At 39.0% G+C, this 23,617-nt stretch overlaps 1 protein-coding gene across 2 annotated transcripts in view; it reads left to right on the top strand.

The window, feature by feature from the left end:
• The first annotated feature begins 2,762 nt into the window (after positions 1 to 2,762).
• flrt1a (fibronectin leucine rich transmembrane protein 1a) overlaps positions 2,763 to 23,617 on the top strand; it is a 45,282-nt gene continuing 24,427 nt past the window's right edge. The window contains exon 1 of one of the 2 annotated variants that reach the window (XM_063895707.1): positions 2,763 to 2,987. The gene's annotated coding sequence lies outside the window, so the exon portion shown is untranslated. Of the gene's footprint in view, positions 2,992 to 23,617 lie in introns of both variants that reach the window. The other variant, XM_063895708.1, reaches the window with a different exon arrangement.

The following is a 23,617-nucleotide window of genomic DNA, read 5'->3' as shown; positions in this document are numbered from 1 at the left end:
CAAACTTTACGCTCACATCAAATGCTGGCGAGCTGTGAAATAAAACAAGGTTGTGGACATTAGCCAGTATAAAACCACCTCTCTTTATGCAGACCAGGCAGCCAAATAAATAAGGGAGAGTCCATAATGCTCAGCTCACCTTATGATTGCACAGCAGCGGTTAAAATCAACAGTCAGCCTGCAGAGCCACTGAAACCTGGACCTGCCAGCATGACAGTGATTGGACTATCGATGACTTGGCTGCACATGTTGTCAGGTAGCTTTTCTCACAGCCAATGTAATATACTGTATATCTAGTAACACAGGAGCGTGAACATTTAGCTAAACTAACGGGCTGCTAGGGGCATCTATAAACACAAACAAACAAGCCTTCTTACCCACCAACCAAAACATACAAAGTTGTTACATTTTGATGAAGATTTTGGCAGCCAAAAGAGCTAGTTCAGATGTTTTGTTGTTGTGTTGTATGAGATCCTTATCAAAATTTTGTGTTTTACCCCAAGGAGATGGCAATCGCAGAAACTAAGCAGTGTATGTCTGAGGACGGGCAACAGCAGTCATTCCGACTAAGAACTGAAGCCATTATAACTTTATTAGCTCTCTTCGAAGACACCAGACTGCGTTGACAAAAACATCTATTTTACTTTGAAACCAAAGGGGTTGCTGCTCTTCCGATACCTGAATGATTACGTTTGTTTGAGTTAATGTGTGGATTTGCTGTTTTTAAGGCTTAGATCGAATTCACCAGGTCACACAAAATACCAACCAACTAACTGATCAAGCCAGCTTTTGACTAACACAGTCATTTTTACCTTTTTCTGGTCTTAGTCTGGATGGATAAAGTGGGTTCACTTAGGTGCTGACTAATGGAAAGGTAAAACATTGAAGTGTTGAATTGAACTAAAAACGATTACTTTCGGTTGCTAAATTACATTTTGCCACCACCGTGCCCATGTCAGTACATTGCTTTGCTCCCGTGCCCCAACTCTAGTCTGTTCCACCAAAATGAGGGGTGTGGAGACCTTACACAGACTATGAAAAAGTACCTTAGACAACCCCATTTCATAACTACCTCTTTAATAAAAAGGGATTATTATAAGGGATTATTAAACTGCATCCTAGATAGACTTCAAGCAGACAGATAAATCCTGTCATTGGGCTGAGGAACAATTTTTTCTCAAACTGGTTATTTGAGGTTACAGGCCTCCTTGACTCTGTGGAACTTCATCTCTCAGTGAGGAGAGCCACGCACTTGTAAGTTATTTACACCAAACTCTCTTGAGCTTTCTGTTCAAACGGCTAAGGTTATCATCATTTTCCATGCTATAGCACTCTCAGATGTTACAGTAATTGTTTCACTGAGAAAACACAGGCATCATTCCGAAGCTTACAAGATAACATTAAGTGCAACGCAAGCAGGAGAAACATTTGAGTATAGTTGCATTTTTCATTTTTCAAGGTCCTACTGAATCATTGATGTTACATGCTGACGCTCTGCATTGTAATTATAGGAGCCAATGATCTTTGCTTACATTTTTGACTTTTATGTATAACATTCTGCTTAAGGTTAAAGTCGTGGCAGAGCTGCACCCACTAGAATATGTGTAGAGTGCTCTTAAGCCAACTATTATTGTTTTTGATGCACAACTGAAATGTAAGCAGCTGGTTTAATCTTGGCGATGGGTTTCACAACACGGCCCAGGTCCCCATCCCACAGCGAGCCGGGGTCCGCATCCACTCTTGGGACCCGAGCAGCAGATGTCAGACCAATTTGTGTACCACTTTGCAAACACTCGCTGTCAAAGCTCGGGCTAACACTGCCTTGATTAGACGGAATCATAACCTGCCCAACATGCTGCGCAGATCAGAGTGGAGGACTAATTAAAAACCATAACTAAAAACATCCATCAGTCTGACAGAGAGGGAGTGAGACTGAGACGAGCAAGAGCAAAAACATTTCCAAAATGCAAGTGAGACTCCCAGTGATATTATTTATTCACAAGGATTGATTTCTAGACACTGCAGGTGCAGAGATAGATAGATGGATGGATAGATAGATAGATAGATAGATAGATAGATAGATAGATAGATAGATAGATAGATAGATAGATAGATAGATAGATAGATAGATAGATAGATAGATAGATAGATAGATAGATAGATAGATAGATAGATAGATAGATAGATAGATAGATAGAGAGTTGACTTTACATTTACAGCTTTATCAATGATCTGTGTAGCTTATGTACAAGTTCACACTTCAGGTGGATCACAGGGAGCAGCAGAGTGATAGCGAGACAGAGACTTGGGAAAATATGCACCGTGTCTCACTGTTATTCACATAACATATAGAGGAAAGGCTTTCACAAATGTGCAGCCTCCTCCTCCCTCTCCTTTAATCCTCTCCATCCTTTTCGCCTCAGTCTCTTCTTCTCCAGCCTCTGCCGGCACATTGAAGAGCTTTTTCTCCCTCCTTTCTTTCAGAAAATAAAGCAGCATCTTGGGGCTAATTTATTCACTGCAAATAGCGGATTTAGTTGAGATCCAGCAGTTTTTTTTTTTTTGTTGATCAGAGGTGCACGGATGAGCAAGCACGGACCGGTCGGGTGACTAATTGTCATAATAAGGCGCGCAAGTTCGCCAGCGACTCGAGCACGTTTTTTATTTCTCCGTATTACCATGTAGCCAGTGCCGCAGCGGGGAGATAATCGGGCGGAGGGAGCAGTTACAGAGAGGAGACACACAGAGAGAGGGAGAGAGAAAGGAGCACATGATCACACAGGCTATCCAGTCACTGATCAACTGGAGCATTCATAATTGCGCTGGCGACAACATATGGGAATACAACAAGGCGAGATTGTGGTCACACCTGCTTCTGGAGGACACCGGAGGACCCGTGCGGGGGAAAAAAGGGCGGCCAAAAGCTGAGGGACTTTGCATCAAACACAGCCGAGAGAAAACGAGGCATCCAAACGAAGCACCATCCGGTAGGTGAGCCTTGATTGATGTGCACCGACTGCCAATATGCCGTTCATCATCCGATCTGTCCAAAAATATAATAATAATATTGATCAGCTCATCAATGTTTGATTATGATGGCACCAACAAGTATTTGACTCATATTTGTCCCCTGATTGAGGCTCGGTGCAAGTGATAATCAGCTCTGTGATTGAAACAATGCAATCGGCTCTTTGCAAACCACTTGATTGAGGAAACGTGTTTTATTGAAAAACTGGCTTGTAGCTGCACATACAAGCAGTGGACTCTGGTTCCAGGGCCCAGTTTGGATATAAATCCAGAAAAAAGGAAACGAGACCATAATTACATTCATCTATAATAGGCAGTGAGGGGTATGAGAGAGAAAAAGCAGCATATTAAGGCAATCAAATGTAAGTTTCCTATTGTGATATTTCTAACACATTTGTACTGTGTATTTAATGTCTGGGTTAATTACTATTATTGGAGGAGAACATCAAAGCAGTGCTTTCAGTGAACCGTCTGAATGTACTGAAATAAACGATAGCCCAATATTCTGGTTTAAGGCTAGGTGATGACTGTAAAGTTGGTGAGTTCTGTATAACCTGGACGTGCACACACACTCCCAACCCCCACTGCTGGGTTCCCATTGAGTTATCTGACTTGTGTATAGAATGACAGCATATATTACTCCTGCAGCAGTGCCTCCCACCATGAATGCCCATTAAATTGCTATTAACTTGGTAAAACAGTTGGATGTAATCATGCCGCAGGCTGAAATGTGCAGTAAATCTAAACATGTAACATAGACATGTTGTGTTTCAGAGCATCAGCCATGGGAAGTGTCCATACAGAGTGCTTCATCGGATCCAGAATTCAAATGAAAAACGTGTCCTATTCTAACAGTTTTGAATCTTGTTCTGTGTGCAAAAATCCAAATGTTCCATCAATATCAACAGTAGCTCTTTCGACTCCAAATTTCAAACATAAGGATCTGATTATGACAGATTGATGACGTGCAAAACCCACATTTCCAATTAAACTAATTTAATAATCCTGTTTGCTGAAGATCAGAATGAAGGTGGCTTGAGAAACTCAGAGGGGCACTTGACAGAAGCAAAACAAAACAGACTGGTGAGGACTCATAGCAATAAGGAACTGCAGAGACTTGAGACATGCCTGCTGCAATAACTTGATCTAACCTGTGCATATGGCATGCTGGCGATAGACAAACAGATGGCATCTCCAGAGGAATTCATCTTGTGAAAGTTGGAAGAGATATTCTTGGATGGACTGCCCTCTGACTCGCTGGCACAGAAGCCTGAGTCTGGCAGTAATGATGGCATTCATGGTGTATGGCCTCGCTGATTACATTGCTCACTTTTATGACCTGACTGTACCTTTTTAAAACGATTGTAAAAAATCATTGTAGTTGCATTGTTACTGATACTGCTGCAGAGGGTTGCTGTCTTCATTTGCATGGCTTCATCAAATATCAATACATAAGCAAGAAATTGTGATTTGCAATTGGTTGTCCATCTCAGGCACAATGCAGCCTCTTCAAGTTGTATTAGACAATGATACGAAGACAGGGTTATGATGAGGGCTGAGCAACAACTCAAAATGATATTTTATAGTCTGTCAAAGTAGTCGTATTGCATCAAAATCGTATATCGAGACATCTTTATAGACAATAATGTTAAAATAACAAAAATAAACCATACTAACTCATACTTAAAACTGAATTGCCACTCTCGCTGTAACTTCCTTTGAAACTCTCATGTAATTTTACACTAATGTTCTTAGTAAAATGAGAAAAAATGGGAGAAAATGAAAAACATTCACAGGGCATATTATAAAGGTTTTAGTAGTGGTTATTTCAAAAAAAATATTTTGTGCTATACAGTATATCGATATTGAGACATGAAATGACCTGGCATGGAAGATTTTATGCCAAATAATCCAGCACGATCCTTAAATAGTGTGGTTTTCTTATCCATTCATTTGTGGCCACATCAGGCACATTTAAATGCAAGTTATTCATGATGTTAGGGTCTTTGTGTGGCTTGGCAGCGTGTTATTTGCTAATTTGAAGTCATCCATAGATACTGCAAGACCCCATTAGAGCATGGGGGTATGGATTTATCTGGAGAGAGCACATGGCGGTCCTGTTGGATTTGTTTTTGTTGCTGTTGTTCTGGCTGTTTTACAGTGACTGCACTACCTAGCTGTCTTTTTAATTACTTAAATTCAATCAGGAGAGACTTATTTCTGAGGCAACAAATATTTATTGACATGTCTGAAGTGATGAGAAATGTGAAAAGTCTCTTGCGATTTGGCCCCATACTATATGTTTTAAGTAGAAGGCAAAGCTGTAAGAATAATAGGAACCCCCATTACGTCTACGACAATGATGAAGATCTGTGTTTGACGAGAAGTGGACTACTGATGAGCTTAATCTGGTTCTTGGGTATGATGCAATATCATCTTTTAATGACAGCTGATGGCAGCAGGTAGTAGAACAGATATAACTGCAGAGAAATGATTGGCTGTTGGAGATCATGGCTAAATGTAATTGGCTAACCCTAACCCTAACTCTAACCCTAACCCCAACTAAAAGAATGAAATCCCATAATCAAATGATTAGATGCAGCTGCAGTAGTAAGAGCGAGAAAAGAGAATGAATGTATGGAACTAAGCTTTATTCCATCAAAGGAAAAAACAGATTGGTTAAAAAACGTGTCAGATTTCAATAATGTTTTTGGAAAGCAGCTAAGTAATAGGCAGCATAATATATAGGCAGCCATTCATTATTGTGTCTTTGGATAATATCCACCTTGCTGTGACTGTAGCAGATCAGAGACTCACGTTGTTGCTGCCAGTAGTAATCCAGTCTCAAATCATTAGGGCTACCGGCTGTGAACGTTAAAACATGCATCAAAGATTTACCAGAAAGACACAAATGAAATGATCCGTAGGCTTTGTTCCACCTTTTTCCTTCTTGCTACATAACGGATTCAGATAGTGATGATGACCAGGCTAGCTGCCCTTAGCTGCAGCACTTTCAGCTCACACAGGAAATATGTGAACTTTCTGTCCATAAAACATAACAGCGTAGCCATTATATTCATGACAGCACAGTCATTATAGGAGCGACAGCCTTTCCGCTTCCCATTGTTGCCATTACAGCTGAAAAATTGATGGTTTGCAGTGGCTGTGGTGGGCAGTCAGTGGAAACCTGTCAGAACAGACTGGAGGTGGACTGAGAAGCAGGATTAAAACAGCTCATGAAAAATAAAGTTCAGATTTATTTGGAAGGAAAGCACCAGTTTTACTCATTACACTATAATGATGGGTGTGTGTGTGTGTGTGTGTGTGTGTGTGTGTGTGTGTGTGTGTGTGTGTGTGTGTGTGTGTGTGTGTGTGTGTGTGTGTGTGTGTGTGTGTGTGTGTGTCTTTATGGTCAGTATGGGCCCCTATTCTAAAGCTTCCTATAGCTTATTGGGGTGTCCCACTTAGTTCGGTGTGTGTGTTGCTGACACCCGGAGGCAGTTAAGAGCAAAATATTTGGATCAGCAGTTCTGTAGAGAATCTGGTTAGCGCATTTGCTATAGATTTGCTAATCCACACAACAGCGTCACCAGATCTGCTAACGTCCACTATGGGACGTCTATGTATTTTTTCTTTTACAAAATGGCGTTATTTTATTACGTTACCTGTGATGTGCTGACTGTTAACTTCTTGTTGTCGGGATTTAATCTGACTATATTATAATTTAGATTTAAAAGACTTTCGCCATCTCCCGTGTTGCAGTACCCCACCTGTACAGTTACTAATTACCAAAACACAAATACTACTCTGATAATGACAGTTATTTTATTTACAAACCTCAATGTTTCAGGACTAATTTGGTTAATTTGAGGTAAATTGGTGCTGAAATGAAGGTTTTTTTTTTTTTTTTCTCGGAACGACCAATTTCTTGTACAGTGTACAGTATATAGAAAGTGTATCTTTCCAAATGTTCTCATCCACTTAAAAACGTAACCTTGCGCTCCCTGGAGAGATACATCTATATCTTTCTTCTTATCCTATGTTTTGAAGAAATACATGTTTTATCTGATACAACAAAGGTGATTAAGGAGATACAAGATACTTACTAGTTTTACCCAGGAACAAAATACAACACATGAGCATGTGTGCAAATGAAAGGAACACTTATTTTACGCAATAGTTTCAACCTTTAAGAGATTGAATTATTGCAAAATGCCTGTGGGTATGCACCACATTTGAAGTTATTTGTCATATTTTAACTGCTCTTTGCATCCAACTGTTTTTGTTGTTTTGAACAAAGCCATTCTTGAGCTTCTCTCTGGAGCAGGAGCAGACACACAGTCCCTCTCTTCTCCAGGGAGAGTACTAGAGGGGAGACGGAAAAGGAAGGAAAGGAAAGTCTTTTAGGAACCAGTGAGGTCTTTTTTTGGTGTTGGTGCCCTTGCCAAAGGCCTGCGCTGAGCTGGACAGCCTCTTACTTTGGCCATGTCCACACAATAATTTGTTGTACATTTGCAGGGCAAACAGCACGATGAAGCACTGCTGACAAAACTGAGGCTCATTGGAGCAGCGTTAGTCAGCTGGCTCGGAGACAGGAAAAGGGGGCAGCTTGTGACAGGATGTGTCTCTCTACCACCAGCTAATGAAGCGTTTCTATAGCCCAGTCTTAGCTCACTAATCCAGCTCTCTCTTTTTCATGCTGAGAATCCTTCCATTCTGATGATGAATACCTATTAATTTATATGTAAATGCTGGTATTGCAGCACCTTCTATGTGAGACTTTTTGAGCAGCCATTAGTGTATTTCATTGGAGAAAGTTGGCAACACTCTCTTTTGTGGATTTATCCAGACATTTATTGTAAACTTCCTGCCATCCTATGCAGCAGACGCCTGAGTTTTATGAGTGCTATTTATTTGGCAGAGCAGGAATGGCGGTATCAGCACATGCGCTCCGAACCGAAATCCTTCCAAGGCAAATAAAACACAAGTGGACATGAATACTGTTCCAATTGTATTCTAATTGCTGTTGATAGCTGTAATGCTGTTTGCAAATGAGAATGAAATATGATATACAAAGGAATCAATATTAATCATCAGAAAAGGACTACATTTTCAACAGACATTATGGTCATTTTTGTGCGATGAAATTCATAGGACAGCAGGTCTAGTAAAATAAAAACATTTTCTAAACCAGCTTTAATTATGTGGGCTAGCATGTAATTTAGAGGCCACCTAAGAGACAATACATCTTTTCAGGTGCTGTGATCGGGAAATTGACATGCAAACATGTAATTTCATATGCCATTTCCAAGTATCAAAATGTAATTAAGTCAAGCACTGAAATCATGCAAATAGACCATAATGACCATAAGCATTACATACACAGTGCAAGGTACATTACACAGTGCAAGTTGTTTAATAGTGCTGCCACGCTTATGAGTCACACTCGGTGTCAGTTTCACCATGAGAAGAGACAGGTTATGTCTTTCTGAGTCAATCGTCAAATATCCTACGCGCACAACCGAGAGAAAAACACAGTCAATCTTCATTTCAACAGACCGAAATGGATGTTCATAAACATTATCTTTTTTTAATTCTCATTAACATGTCACCGTGAAGAGCAGTAACCAAAGCATGTCAACTCCTGAGCTGTGTGAATGTCTACTCACATCTGTTTATAGTACACACATACATACATATATATATATATATATATATATTATACACATCTGCCATACTATCTGTTTATAGTACACATATCTATATATTATACACATCTGTTATACATAATATATGCATCTGTCCATACCTCCTCATTCAACAGTGTAAAGTATTTAAATACTTTCAATGTATTCCACATATGTATATATTTCACATCCTCAAATCTGTATTGTTGATATTGTAAATATTCTTCTCTCTTTTTCACTATTTTATTTATCTTTTGCACCATGTATGTTGAGTTGTTGGAGGAGCACGCGACATAAGATTTTCATTGCCAACATATACGCTGTATCTGCTGTGCATATGACCAATAAAACCTTGAAACCTTGAAACCATAATAACCCCCCTACCCTAAACATGACTTCAAATTCATCCGGTTCACATCAGGCTTCCCCGGAAAAGTAGCTCAACATAAAATGAGTGATGGCGGGGCATACATCAGTTAATCCCAACCTCTAGTGAGAGAGCATCTAAAGATTGCATGTGAAGTAATGAATACATATTGAAATAGTTAGCTGAGATTAGATTTAACTTTATTGTCCCTGCACATTGTACAAGTACTGAGACAACAAAATGCAGTTAGCTTCTCACCAGAAAGTGCAATAGAAACAGTAAAGGGCAGTGTAATTTATAAGTATAAATATGACACATGTAAAGCAAAGGTATATACAGTATGAACAGTATTTAGTATAGTATGAGTGTAAACAGTTGTTTAGAAATGTGATACACTATAGAGCGGGTATAAGTAAAGACAGTACAATATAGAAACTCAGAGGTAGAATGTAGAATGTAACAAGTACATTTACTCAATTATTCCAAAGACAATTTCCAACATTAAACTATATTTGTTAAGGATAAAAACTTAAGGATTAATATTCTGTAATAATGGGAAAAGATCCATTCTGCGTACGTTTGATATTTTAGATAGGCTACCCTTTGCTGATGATCCTTCTGTACTTCAACGTTAGCAGAGCCATATAGATACTAATAGTTGCGACACTCCCATAGACCTCCGTTGTAAAAAATGGCGGCACCTACTTCCGGGGTATGGACATCGAGATAGTTCCAAACGTTGGCATTTGGGCGTTGGACCCCGTTCACTTACATTGCGGCGCGTCGATTAGTTCCAGATGTAAGTTGCTGAAATATTGACCTCTTTTGAATTAACAACTGTTTATATTGTATCACAGGCCCTTTATGATGCTTAGGCCTATACTGATCTGTAATGAATCGTTAGTGACTTTTATAATAATTATGTTGGGTAACTAACAAGCAGGATTTGGATTGATTATCAGGGTGGAAGGGTTAATTTATTTTGGCTAATAAATTAACTAATGGTTAATGGTTGAATCGGAATTTATAAGCAAAATCACGAATCAATAAAACAGCCCAGTTACGTTAAAATGAAAATCATGAGACGTCTATCATCAGATGAATGATATGGAAAGGAAAAGTTAAGTTAGAACTACTAAAGCCAGTAGTGCGACCCATGCTAACACTAAGCTTTCCCCCCCCAACATTTAAAACTAATGTAAGTAATACACAGCTTTCCGTTGTCACCCTGCCTCTCCAAATACAAAACTGACATTAACAAATATGCAATAATGCAATAGCAGCTGAAAAACTGCTTAGGTGTGTGTTTTCTTTAATATTTACCATTCAATAGCGCAATCGCTGCTGTCTGTCTCTCATAGAATAACATGACAGCGCAGCGTTTGTTTGGAACTATCGGGGTTTACATGCACGTGACTGCCCTGGCGGCACATCAAAGAGTGTCGCGACTCTTAGTATCTATATAGCTCTGAACGTTAGTACAATTTTGTATTTAGGACTTATTTGAAGTATTTTAAGACCATAGTATTTATATGTTTACTTAAGTAAAGGATCTGAGTACTTCTTCCACCTCTGGACTCTTTGCGCTTGGTGAATACTGGCGGTTGACTGAATATGAGTTTATTGATGGCCAATGCAGACACACAAGGCCAAAATATTTGTGTTGTTGTTTTTGGGTCAGATAAATGCAACATAAATATTACTAACAAATGAGAAACCAAATTGCTGAACTGAAAAAAATGTTTATGTAACACTGTTAATGTCTCAGCTTGAGTAGAGCTGCACATAAAACCAATTATTAAACAGATAAATCATTAAAGTCTTAGTCCACCTTCAACAGCAAAGAGCAGCACTACTTTATTTATGTGACAAACATTTCTAAAATAAAACAAATTAACAAACAATGTGTCTGTAGAGGCCTCTCCTGGTGGTGGCTGGATGAAATACTAGAATAAATAAATCATTAACCTCTTGAGAGCAGTTAAAGGCTGATGCCAATTAGCTCTAAATGGCTATAATCGGCCGGATGAATTGGTTTACCACTAGTAAATAAGTATCAATGTTCAAGCTCACACTCTGATAGTGAATCACAGATAGTGTCATGATATGCGTAGAAAGAGCAGACAGGAACTGCTCCCCCTCTCTGCCGTGCTCGGACTGTGTGTGCTGTGCATATCTTTCCCTGATTACATCAGCTGTGGCGCTGATATAACCATTTACTGTGGTTCCAGGCGAAAGAAACACAGCTTCCTGCATTCATTTGTCTTTCTGACTCTTTTGAATGCCTGCCATTTTTAAATGAGGAAAAAAAGCCTCTTGAAGTCTCCGAAAACAGGCGATGTAACGCTTTGTGCAGCGGTACTTGGGCTGTGCATGCAGAGTGACCGGTTCATCCTCACATGAAAGCTCTGCGCAGATAAAAGCTGTGTGAGAATGGGGGTGGGGGTGGGGGGTCGCCATTGCATTGACGTTGTGCTATATGGGGTTTAAAAGTGGTATCCTAGTCTGTGAATTGAAAGTGGAATAACAATAGTTGTGGGAACAGACATCAATAGCTTGCAGCTGCTTGTGAGAGCGTACTGAGCTGGAATTAAATCGCAGTTCTTCTGTCTCAAAAGAGCCTCTGTGTTGCTCGACCACAGGCAATATCATTTCCTCCTTCATACATTACACTGCCATGTTGAGAGAGTGGGAAATTACATCCTCACTCAATTTTCATTTGTCCTTCATTTTAGAAACAGGCCATGGCTACATTGATGCAGGAGAATCACGATGCATCAACGTGGTAAATCAAACATTCTGCTTGCTTTTCCCATTGGAAATGTGTTGTTCTGGCATTTGGACTTAATTTGCTCTGTCTTACGCATTCTTGAAGGGTTTATGCCCAAACTGACACCTTTGAGATGTGCATCTCATGACTGGATTTCAATACAAAAGAACATACAAATGTGGTTTTATCTGAGTATATAATAACAATACCTTTTTGACAATGCAGTCTCATGCATGCAGCCTTGAAAATCGCTACATTTAAACTTGTATGTGTAGTGAAATAGTGTTCATATGAATTATATTGTGTAACAAAGGAGAGACTGGTGGAATTCGAGGTAAACTTAAGGCTGTTGTTTGCTTGATTTAAATGAAAAGTCACAATAGTGATTTTTAATGACCTTCCCATCCTAACTTCAAACAGCAGCAAACAGTGATTTTTCTTTCCCTATGTCGAGGCTCTAAATGAGACATGGAGGAAGCTTCCTCTGGCCCAATATAGTATTGACATTTGTAGACACTAAAGCGTTTAAATCCAGCACAAGTCACAGAATGTGTCTCCCAGTGATTTAGTGATCTGTTAAGCCCCCTTGTACTCTATAAATCACGGAAATCAGCGTCTTATGAAAAGCCGAAGCATTCATGCTCGGTTCAGTTTGTTTGTAATAAAGCTGTATCTGACATGTGTCGACGAATACCCACACAAACGCTGTCCGGTTCACTCTAGCTGCAGATTGCAGCGCAGTTTGCTTTGTATGACATAAATGTATTAAATATTAATATTTCCCATGAGATGGTATATGACAGTTGTATGTGTGTGTCATGGCCGAGCATGTTACATGAAAGGCTTCAGGAAATCTATTAATCTGTAAATCTGCTGCAGCAGAGCAAAGAATATCAAATAATGTCAAATCCAATGTACAGTATGTGCTGAAATAGAGTATATTGCACCCACACATGATGCGGACATTCTTCAAAAGGGTTTCTAAGCGAAAATGATGTCTAGTTTGATTGATGGAGCCACATCATAGAGACTTGTTACGATAATGTCACAGAATAAAAAAATAAAAAATGCACTTCCAGTTTCTCAAAATCCAAGGTGATGTCTTGTTTTGTCCATCTGAGACCAAACCATTTTCAGCTCAAATGATAGATAACAGTGGAAAGCAAGTAATCTCAATATTTTCTTAAATTTTTGCGAATAAAATAACTACATAAGGCACAGCAACTAGTTTACCAATGTCCTTGTTTTTGGAGCATAATGGGAGCAGCACACCTCTAACAATGTGAATGACTCCCCAGCATGCAGCCTGTTTTCTTTACTCAAGTGCAATTATAATATTGTTACACATGTATTTGTATGGCACATTTCATAGAATAAATCCAATGTAAAGTGCTTGACAATTACATAAAATACACATAGAGTGGAGATATAAACAGAGGAAGAATTTCATAATTAATTAATTTTGCAATGCCAAGTTGACATCAAGGCGAGACCTCTCACATCATATTCCATGCATTCAAAAAAAAGCATTCATAAATAACACATTGGTACATATGTTTACTTTATGGTTCTTGCACTTATCCATACTAATGCATTAAGAATCGCTATATTGTGGTGATTCTTCTTCAACCGTTACCATGGAAAAAGCTCTTTTTATTTCCTCTCCATATCATGCTCATTCTTTCCCCTCAGCATTATTTTCTCCTCTTCCTTTCTGATGTCAACCTCTCTTCTTTCAGGCTGCCATGTTTTTGGTTATCATCAGAGAGACAAATGAGAAACAAGAGAGAAAGAAAGCCGTGGGGCTCATGTCCTCACATCATCACCAACTCCCTTTATCCCCCCCTTCCTCTTGTTCTCCATCCTCCATCTTTCTGTCTTCCTGAGTGACAGCTGGCAGCCGGTAGGGTACAGCAGGCATGCCAACACAAGTGCAGATATTTGCCAACTGAGTTGAGAAAATACACATTTGAACGGGACTCCTGCTTGCTGTAGCTCTGGATCTCCTATTGCTGCTATTCTGGATAACTTAAACACATAAGGCACACTTTACCTTTCCCCCTGCCGCAGTGCTATGTGGCCATTAAAACATGCAACAGTTCATCCACAAAAGGCCAGTAAATGAATCCAGCGGGGACGGGATCGAGGCAGAGTCCACGCTGGCAGAGGCCATAAAATCCACCATTGAAGGCAGCAGTGCGTGGAGAGGAATTGATTGAAGAAAAAAAAAATTAGATGTGGGCTGATTTAAAATTTAAATAGATTTTTTTCTAAAGATAGATTGACAGCTTAAAATCGATTCCCTGTATGATGAGGATATTCATTCTTTCTGGAAGGCTGCTATGAATAGTTTCTTTTCTGTTTTGACTCGAGCAATAATTAAGCTCTGCTTTGTTCCCGGTACGGCTTTATTCCTTCCTTTTCTCTTTTTCCTGAATAAAATATAAAAAAGCGTTGCCATTTTAAATTCAGGAGTTTCATAGCACGTTGCTAAAGGAACACATATCCTGTAATGACTCTGCAATATACAAACAGCACCTTTTATTATACAAACTACATGTGCTGCCTTTCTTTTTCAGAAACGCACATATATGATAAAAGCAGCTTCACACTACAGAGAGCGCAGCTGATACTGAGTCCTGAATATGTAAGTGTTGGAAAAGGAGCAGCAGTGATTCTTTAATAATTCCCACAATTTTCTCTTTTTCATGAATTCCCCAATGCCAAACCTCTCTTTCTTTTCATTGCAGCACTCTAAATGGAAAGTGGCATTTGGGTCAGGTTCTCTGATTGATGTAGATTGGGGCTTTGGAAATTGCGGGATTTGATTAGTGCTCTGTGGAGGCCCGATTGCAGAATTTTACAACAATTTATGGTGGTGTAGAGGTCACTGGTTGTAGAGAGGAAATTGTAAAACACAAGATTACATAAAGTACACAGAGTATGAGAATCTGTGTGCCATTTAATGGAGTGTTTATACACACACTCAATATCCCAACGTGTAATCTGGGATTATTGAGGTGCAGAAGGAGAGCATGTCCAGCACGTCATGCAACACAAAAATGCGCAAAATAAAAAATAAATGAAACACAAGGCTTAGACTTGGACCTTACGGGATAAAGCAAGAGAGGCGCAGATGGAAAAACAGAAATACAGGGATTTGTTGTTTTGCTTTGATGGAGGAGACAGACAGAGGCAGAATCAGAGAGTGAGACAGAAACAGCAGCTGCGGTAATCTCCTGGAAACATAAAATGTGCTATCTGAGCGAAAGTTGCTTTTAGTGCCAGTTAAAGGTGTACACATGCAGCAGCAATCTAACCATTCCTAGCCACCAGTATCATCGATAGCCTCGGACGTTTTATATATAGCCTCGGATCCCAAGATCTTTTTTAAAAAACACAAAGAGCATAAAGAAAATAGCTAGGATGTTTTCATCTGTCATACATTAAAGCCCCTCGAAATTAATATGTTACCAAGTACTTTGGTTCCACTTTTTGTATCATTCAAACTTGGCTATTTGTGTGTGTGTGTGTGTGTGTGTGTGTGTGTGTGTGTGTGTGTGTGTGTGTGTGTGTGTGTGTGTGTGTGTGTGTGTGTGTGTGTCTGTCTGTCTCGTGGTAGCTAGCTACACTAATGGAACTAAGAAGCTTTTTCAACAACAAAATGGAGGAAGCGTTCTCTCCTGTTGAGTCAGGCAGGAAGTGAGAGTGCTCTGCCTCGATGAAATACAGGACTCTTCCAGTGTTTAGCTAGTTGCCGTAAGTTTAAGTAATCTCTGTAGGTCTAAACGTGTTGGTCACCATTTATATCCTAAATATTAAATAGTTCTAAGGCACACTTTTATATAATTATTATAATTGTACAAAAATAAATAATAACAGGTATGGTATCATTCCAATGTATACTATAGGAAAATGAAACAGTTTATAAGGGGGAGTGATATGCATAAATAAAAGGAAGAAATGTTAACTGGTTCAAAAAAGTTGAAAAGTTCCCATAGATATAGTGTCTTTAATTCAAAGTGCACCAGATCAATGCATTTAACTTTAAGATGTAAAAAAATGTCTTACCTGGGGAGTATGCCCCAGGACCCCCCTAGAGTATATTGAGTCCATCCCTCAATCAGCACATGGATGTGATACTATATACATTTGCACATTAAAACAACATATATATAGTAACTATGTCTATATGTTTCTGCTTTTGTGGTAGATTGGTGCAGTGTTCTTATTTATTCGTTATATTTTATATTGTGTATTCTCTGGATACTTTATATTGTTTCTACTGTATGATTTCCGGGCTGGGCTAAGCCCCGGATCTGACTTAATCATAACAATGCCCCTGGTAGCTACATTCCACTATGTGTGTTTAGATTTCACTCAAAATGTCCAAATGAACAGCTTCCCGCTTCGCTTGCAAAGTAAAGTGAATATCTTGGGTTTTGAAAATTGTATTTTTTCACAATTTACTGACATTTGAACACAATCCATTAGTATAATAAACAAGAAACTACTCAGTAGATAATGAAATATAATTGCTCGTTGCAGCCCTAATCTTTACCCTCTTCATTAAAGTGACAGAAACTGTTTTCCAGATATGCATTGGGCGCATTTCCACATTTTTCACCATTGCTTCAAACATACTCCTTTTTTAATTTTGCCTCCAGCAAATATCCAACAGTTTCCACCACTTTTTTCTCACCAGGAATGGGGAATGTTGTGAACCCATTCCAGAGAGGATGCATTTTCAGCCAGCACTGGTTGAGCACATCGGCCTGCAGAATTGCTGTTGCGCCCCTCAGTCATTTAAGTCACACTTAGGTTTCAGTGGTCATTGGAATTCCTTTTTACGAGCCCACTGATCAATCAATCCCGTAATTCAATCCCCTGGTCAATCATGTTTAAATGAATAATTTACAAACCGTGACAGAAATGGCTCACAAGCAGGGGCACTGCCCTTACACTGCAAGAAGACCTGCAAGGAATCATTAAAAAAATAGTGGTTTAAGATGAAAGTTAAAAAAAAGGGAGCATTTGTGCATTGCCTTATAACTCTCTTAGTACCAATTCAACATGTTACAGAAATCTGCCAGAGTTATTGATTTATATAGTTTGTGATTTCTGTCCTCTCTGTACTAGGGTTTTGTATTGGCAAGAATCTGGTTATACGATACACACCATGATACAGTTGTTAAAAATCTAATTTAAGGAAACAGTGTGAAGAACACTGAACCATATGCATATAATCTGATTTTAAAAAACGTGACATTTTTATACAACAGTGGAATCTGCATTCGATTTCACTGCTTTTTGTGCGGTCTCATCCAGTCTGCCACTAATCGTTGCATGTAAGCTATTCTTAAAAAAATGATACAGTGTTTTTGAGAACAATACAGTATTACAAAACATACGATTGCAATTTCAAAGTGAATCGTTATTTTATAACACCTTTCTTAACCGTTTCATTGTCATATAAAAAGAGACCATGTTGCTTTCAATGGTCCTCAAAATCTATTTTCCTTTCACTCAAATGTGACTGGATCCTCCACAACACATTGTCTGCTTGTGACAGTTTTTGGTTATTTCATGGTTTAGCTTTCTAAGCTTTTTTCCCACACTGTTTTGGAATAGGAAGGACTCTGTTAAGAAATGGCAATATCCTGTACTTATGTGCACCAATCAGGATTGTAATGGTGACTTGTTTGGTTACAGTCAATTCAATCTGATTCAAGCAAAAATCAGTAGAGTCTTCATTAGGGCTGATTCGTTAGTGTTGTTTTTCACTTTATTGTTCATTTTGTATTTGTAAACACTTAATGTGGTAGTGAACAAGCAACGTAAATGCATCAGAGTTATAACAATAGAAAATTACTGAGAAAAAGATAAATGAAAGAAAAATCAAGAATACAAAAAAAAGGGAAATAAATAACGAAAATATAAGAACAATTAAGACAGAAATAATAACAATAAAACAAAAAGTAAGAAATTGTATATTTGTTTAAAGATGTACTGTTGCTTAACTTGGGTGTGCAACAGTAGTTATTATACAGTAGTAGTGTTCACTTTGTACGCTACAAATGTGACATTCGGACATGGCAAACAACGTTTCAGTCTTGACATAAAACCATTCCCGCTTTATCATAAAAGTGAAAATGTTTTTGTTCACTGCTCTTTTGTAGTTTTTCTTTTTGTCGTTTCAGTTTGATGCTTCCCATTTAGTGCTTGTGAGCAGTCGGCTATGGTCATTGCTATGGTAAAGTAGTATAGAAACACATTAATAACTCTCCTTTTCTAAACTTCGTAGCTTCACGCGAACAGAAGCAATCTTGGCTTGTTGCAGCGCCCACACCGGGTCAGATAACAGCAACACATCAGCCACTCGCAGTGTGGAAGCCCCACCAGGGTGCAATAACCAGCAGCCCACACACACGGCGCCCAGATGGACAGGTTTACTGTTTCTGATTTCCTTCCCTCCTTCTGCCATTGAGCTGTCCTCTCTCCACGCTTCAGGCTTTGTGCCTCGTGAAATGAAGTGCGATGATCAATTGCGCTTAACATTTCTCTGAAGGTTTAAAATGGAGTTCTGTGGCCGCGGTCGGCCTCCTGAATCTTTTAACTTTCCTCCGCACAGAAAGACAAATGGCTGCCCTTTATGGAACAGCCTTAAGCAGTTTGATTGTTAATACTGTAGGTGTTAAATATTACAGTAGGTAGTTGTTAAATATATAAACACGTTACACTTATAATTTATGAGCTTTTTAGAAAATTACATCATACCCTTTTTATACAAGTGTCTGCTTTCTTTACTTTCTAACTAATAACATTTGTAGCGTTTGACCCCTCTGGGAGTCTTACATGTGTTTTTACAGTGTCAGAGTCGCAATCAGTCATATGGCCACGGATCTCTTCCAGAAAGCACACTCTCTGAGAATAAAGGAATGAAAAGCGCATGAAAAAAACGAAGGACAGGAAAACATAAGATTTCTTGACTTTGAGGTTATTGGCTTTGTGACTGGAGTGAAGCTTTATGGCAGGCAGCTTTTCAGAGGATAAAGGGAGACAAAGGAAGCTAATCTCACTTAGACGGTAAAATCTGCCATATAGCTAATGAAGTATTATACTGTGGTCAATGAGGTAGAGGCACTGCAGAAAGCCTATGGATGTGTTTGTGTGTGTGTGTGTGTGTGTGTGTGTGTGTGTGTGTGGGGGGGGGGTGGTTTTTCAGGGGGCTGCAGTTATAATGCTGCAATCAGGAAGTGAAGTCTTTCAAGGGAGAATGAGGATGTACGTCAGAAAGAAAGGAGTGGATTAAAGTGGAATAGAAATGACATAAAACAGATGTAACAGACACAATTGGAAGCAGAAGGGCATGACAAAAAACATAGTTTATCTTGACATTATATTTCCACTGGCAATGTTATGCGATTTACTCCCATTGTTTTTGGAAAGTGTCACACCTCCTCTAGCTGTTCAATTATTTTCCTTTACCGGCTTAGTTATTGTACTCACAATACTGATGATTATTTATCAAAATTATCATTGTGTGAATATTTTGTGACATTGGTCATCCCAACCATATTTTCTTCAATAACAATATGAGGGGATTTGTTCCAGAATATTGTGAGTTATAAAATGCTTTTTAATTTTTCCCGTCCTTAATCTGTTTACTCTGCCTGTCTACCATGGACCTGTCAGTAAGCCTGTATTCCTTTTATAAATATTTGAATTGATCCTGACCCTGGTTACCTCATTCGTTGCATCCTGGAACACCATGATGCCTCTGAAAAGCAAGATCCAATCAATACAAACTTGAAGCTGCTATAATCAATATTTAGACAATCTTACAAGACTGCTTTTCACAAAAAATAATAATTTAGATTCATAGCCAAGTGTCCTCAATTTTACAGAGCTTTTTAGCCTCTTTCAGCTCATCGTTTTGTTTTTTAGCCTCCAACAAAACTGTTATTCTTGAGCACCAAAGCGTAGACACACACATTTACAGACTGCAGTAGATGGTGAATTTAGTTGAGTATTTAGCTTGCAATTTTTACCTAAGGCGGTGGTGGAGACAAAAACAGGCCTAAAGGAGAGTGAATATTAGACTTCAGTCCCTGCTCCAAAAGAAAACTAATGTTGCTCAGTAAGTGTTGGATGTGTTAATAAAAAACATAAAAGGTGATAATATGGCAGTGTTGTGTTTAGAGCTTGTTTCTGCGGGGGGTGTTTTTGCAAACCTGTCTTTCAGACTCAAATCTTTATTTATTCAACTGAATTTAAACCTAACCAGTTCACATTTTCATCTGTTGGGCACCGATTGACAAAGACAGAAGCTTTTTCCATGCGTTTTGTTTTTTTATCCATGCTTAACCAGCATTTTAGGACACAGAAAATGGTGTCTCTTAAAATTTTTAAAGTGTCATAAAAGTGTTGAAGTGTTGTATCAGAGTTTGCGATGTTATCTCCTTTGTGAAGAGTCACAAATTATGCGACAGGTGCTTTTAGTCCTTCTGGAAACTCCGTGAATCAGAGGTTAAACCAACATTTCTCATCTCCATTTAATAAGCAGGTTTACTGAAATCATTGCTAAAGTGTGGTGTGTTGTTGGTGCCCTTAAGCCTTACACACTTCTCAGTTAAATATATATGCAGTTCAAGAACAGGCGTCAAAATGGAAAAATAAAGCATTTAAAAACAAGAATGTGGCTATGCTGAAACGATTTATCTTGTAAAAGAAATGCATTTTTATTTAGTTCTGAAAAATTGCTGTCGGTGTAATGTTCAGACAGAAAGTCAAGGTTGAGTTGCTCTGTAGGTTGACTCAAAGGCAGGCATTTTGAAGGATGACGACTACATTTTCCATAGCAGGAGAGGAAATGTCATCAGTCCTGAAAATATGGCAGAGCCGCAGTGTTGTGGTCAAAGGTCATGAGAGAGACAGTGTTCACACATAGAGATTTTCTTCCTCCCAGAAACGAAATGATGATTATATGGAGGTCAACAGGTTTAATGATAGACATAAAAACTTGTTCGACTTCATAGATTGATCTCACATATTGACCTCTTAATGAACTCCCCATATACAGGGATATAAATCTTACCATCCAAAAAACAACAATAATACGCACTGCTCCAACCTCGAAAATAGTTTTATCAAAAGAATGTCCTGGGAATGTTTATATTGTTAATTTAATTTGAGATTTTCCTTTCATTGTGCATTGTGTCCTCTCACAACTGTTATATGATATGATATGCAAGAAATCCTCATTTTTAATGTGTCATTCTTCTGCGTAGCTAAATTCATACGGTCTTCTCAAAATAAACTACTTTGTGATTTTTGGAAAAAAATATTATGGTTTTGGGTAAAAAAAAGCTACGGAAGTTTGGAGGTTAATTGACCGATAAATCAACATTTGGGTTAAAATGACACCACAGTTGTCTTTACTTAAAGGGGAAATATTAAGCTCATTTTCAGGTTGACATTTGTATTTTTTGCCTCTTCTGTGACATATTTCCATGATTTCATGTTCATAACGGTTTTTTCTTTTTCTCACTCCCTATGTTGCAGTACCTCTTCACCCTCCGTCTAAAAAAGCCAGAGCCCATTGCCATCGGTACTAACAGTGTATGAGAACATCCTGCATACGAACATAAAAGTGTTCTTTAAGGCTCTTTTCACAAGGATGGAGCAACCTTAAGGAGAAATTATGGCAACCCTAACTCTTGTTTTTTTCCATGTGTTTATGGTTTCTGCTGCTATACATTTGTCAAGTCCTGCTCTATCATTTTATGCTTGACTCTCTTTCCCATTACCTCAGGTACAGGCAGCATGGCCGCCCATGGGATATGTCAACATGAGGACGTATTAAATCATTAGACCTTGTTTATTGTGAACTCTGTAGCTTAGACAACTGGCTGCCACCTCTTAATATTCATGCAGCATGATGGGATGCTAACAGGACAATGCAGAATTACATAACAAACAGTATGACAAGAAAGAACATGTAGCTTTTTTTATTTACAAGTGCTGCTATGGGTCAGGATATAGATGCACATAACACATACAAAAGATGAAGTCTACTATGTGCTGCAGCCAGATCAGTTTTGGCTATTTCTGTCTTCTTCTTTTTTTGGTGTTGCTGCAGGCAGGAGAGGTTGGAACACTGTCTGCTCGGCCGAGTGGTCCAGTGAGGGCGACCCATCATACAAAGAGAGAAGACTTTTTTTGCCAGATACATTTTGGAAGGTGAAAGCTCTCACTGAACTGCCCCTCCTGTGAGCTGCAGGCCTCTGAAGCTAGCAGCTGCAGAAACTGAAAATGGTTCAAATGGTAGTTTGGTTATATCACACTCTGTTGCTCTCTTTCTCACTGGGCTGTTAATTTGTCATTAAACAGGCCATCCAGACATGAGTCATCTGTGAGATTAGTCTTTGTTTTACTGCATGCCCTCTGTCCCTCTCTATTCTTATCCTTTCTAATTTCCTCCATCTCACACGTTTTTTTTTTCCCCCAGCCTGTTGACCTTGTCCTTTATTCCAGCTTGTTCGATTGTGAGATATTGCAGTGTGTGTGTGTGTGTGTGTGTGTGTGTGTGTGTGTGTGTGTGTGTGTGTGTGTGTGTGTGTTGTGTGTGTGTGTGTGTGTGTGTGTGTGTGTGTGTGTGTGTTTGAGGAGACAAAGAGGAAAGGTTGAAGAGAGCAGTGGAGAGAGAGAGAGAGAGCAGTGAGGTGTCCAGCACTTAAATTGCCTGTTTATTTCCAGTCATTGCATCAATTACACCAATACAGCTTACAAACGGCCAAGCTGAGTGTGTTTGTGTGTATATGTGGGACAGGGGTTGACCAGAGAAACAATTACGAATGATAGATACAGAGATTTTTTTGCTGTACTATGCATTTTCTGGTTTCATATGAGTCCCCAAAAAACAGGGGGCTGTGTTACCAGGGAGAAAAACAGAGGAAATTAGTTTGTGACCCGTCTAGCAGGAAATTCATGCATGCGAGTGTGTGTGGCATTGAGCCGGCCTGAGATCAGGAGCTCGCTCGTCGTCTCTCTGGGGAAGGGGGGCGTGTCTGTGACAGGCTGCAGTGATTAGTGGAGCTAGGCGGGTAGAATTTATCAGACTCAGCCGAGGCCATGAACCATTTCGGTCTGCAACGCTGCAATTTGTCTCCCACTACGCGTCATATAGCAGCCTCCAATGCGGCTCGCTTGTGTGCGCTTGCAACATTCAGTGTGCCCTGACTTGTGCATTTCTGATTATCCTCCTATAGGAATATTTGAATTCATGAACGGTGTTACGACAAGGAGCTTTTTACTACAGGAAGATGTATAGTATTCCTCTTAATAAAACAAATGTAACGTGTACTTCAGTTCTTCTGTGGGCTTTAGAAGACTTTCAGGAGGTCTTTGTGTCCTTTGAGGACATTATGAAGAATTGCTGAAACAAATTGTAGGTGAATCAATAAGCCAATTTGTGGGGCTGCAATTTAGGATGATTTTCATTATTGATCAACCTGCCAATTGTATTCACGATTTTTCTTCTAGTCTATAAAATGTCAGAAAAATATCTTCTACAATTTATCACAGGTCTCATCTCCGATCTCGGGTCTTGCTGTGTCCAATTATCCCAAACCCAAAGATATTTAGTTTAGTTTTGTTGAAGATTCTTAAAGGTATAAAATCCTCACATTGAAAAGGTGGAACCAGAAAAATCAATTAAATTATACAAATAGTCTCTCCATCGAATAGCTAATAGATGACTTGACT

The sequence above is a fragment of the Eleginops maclovinus genome, chromosome 11 (assembly GCF_036324505.1).
Source record: "Eleginops maclovinus isolate JMC-PN-2008 ecotype Puerto Natales chromosome 11, JC_Emac_rtc_rv5, whole genome shotgun sequence".
Lineage (NCBI taxonomy): Eukaryota > Metazoa > Chordata > Actinopteri > Perciformes > Eleginopidae > Eleginops > Eleginops maclovinus.
The sequence above is the reverse complement of the archived record's forward strand: the minus strand, read 5'-3'. Positions and strand labels throughout refer to the sequence as shown.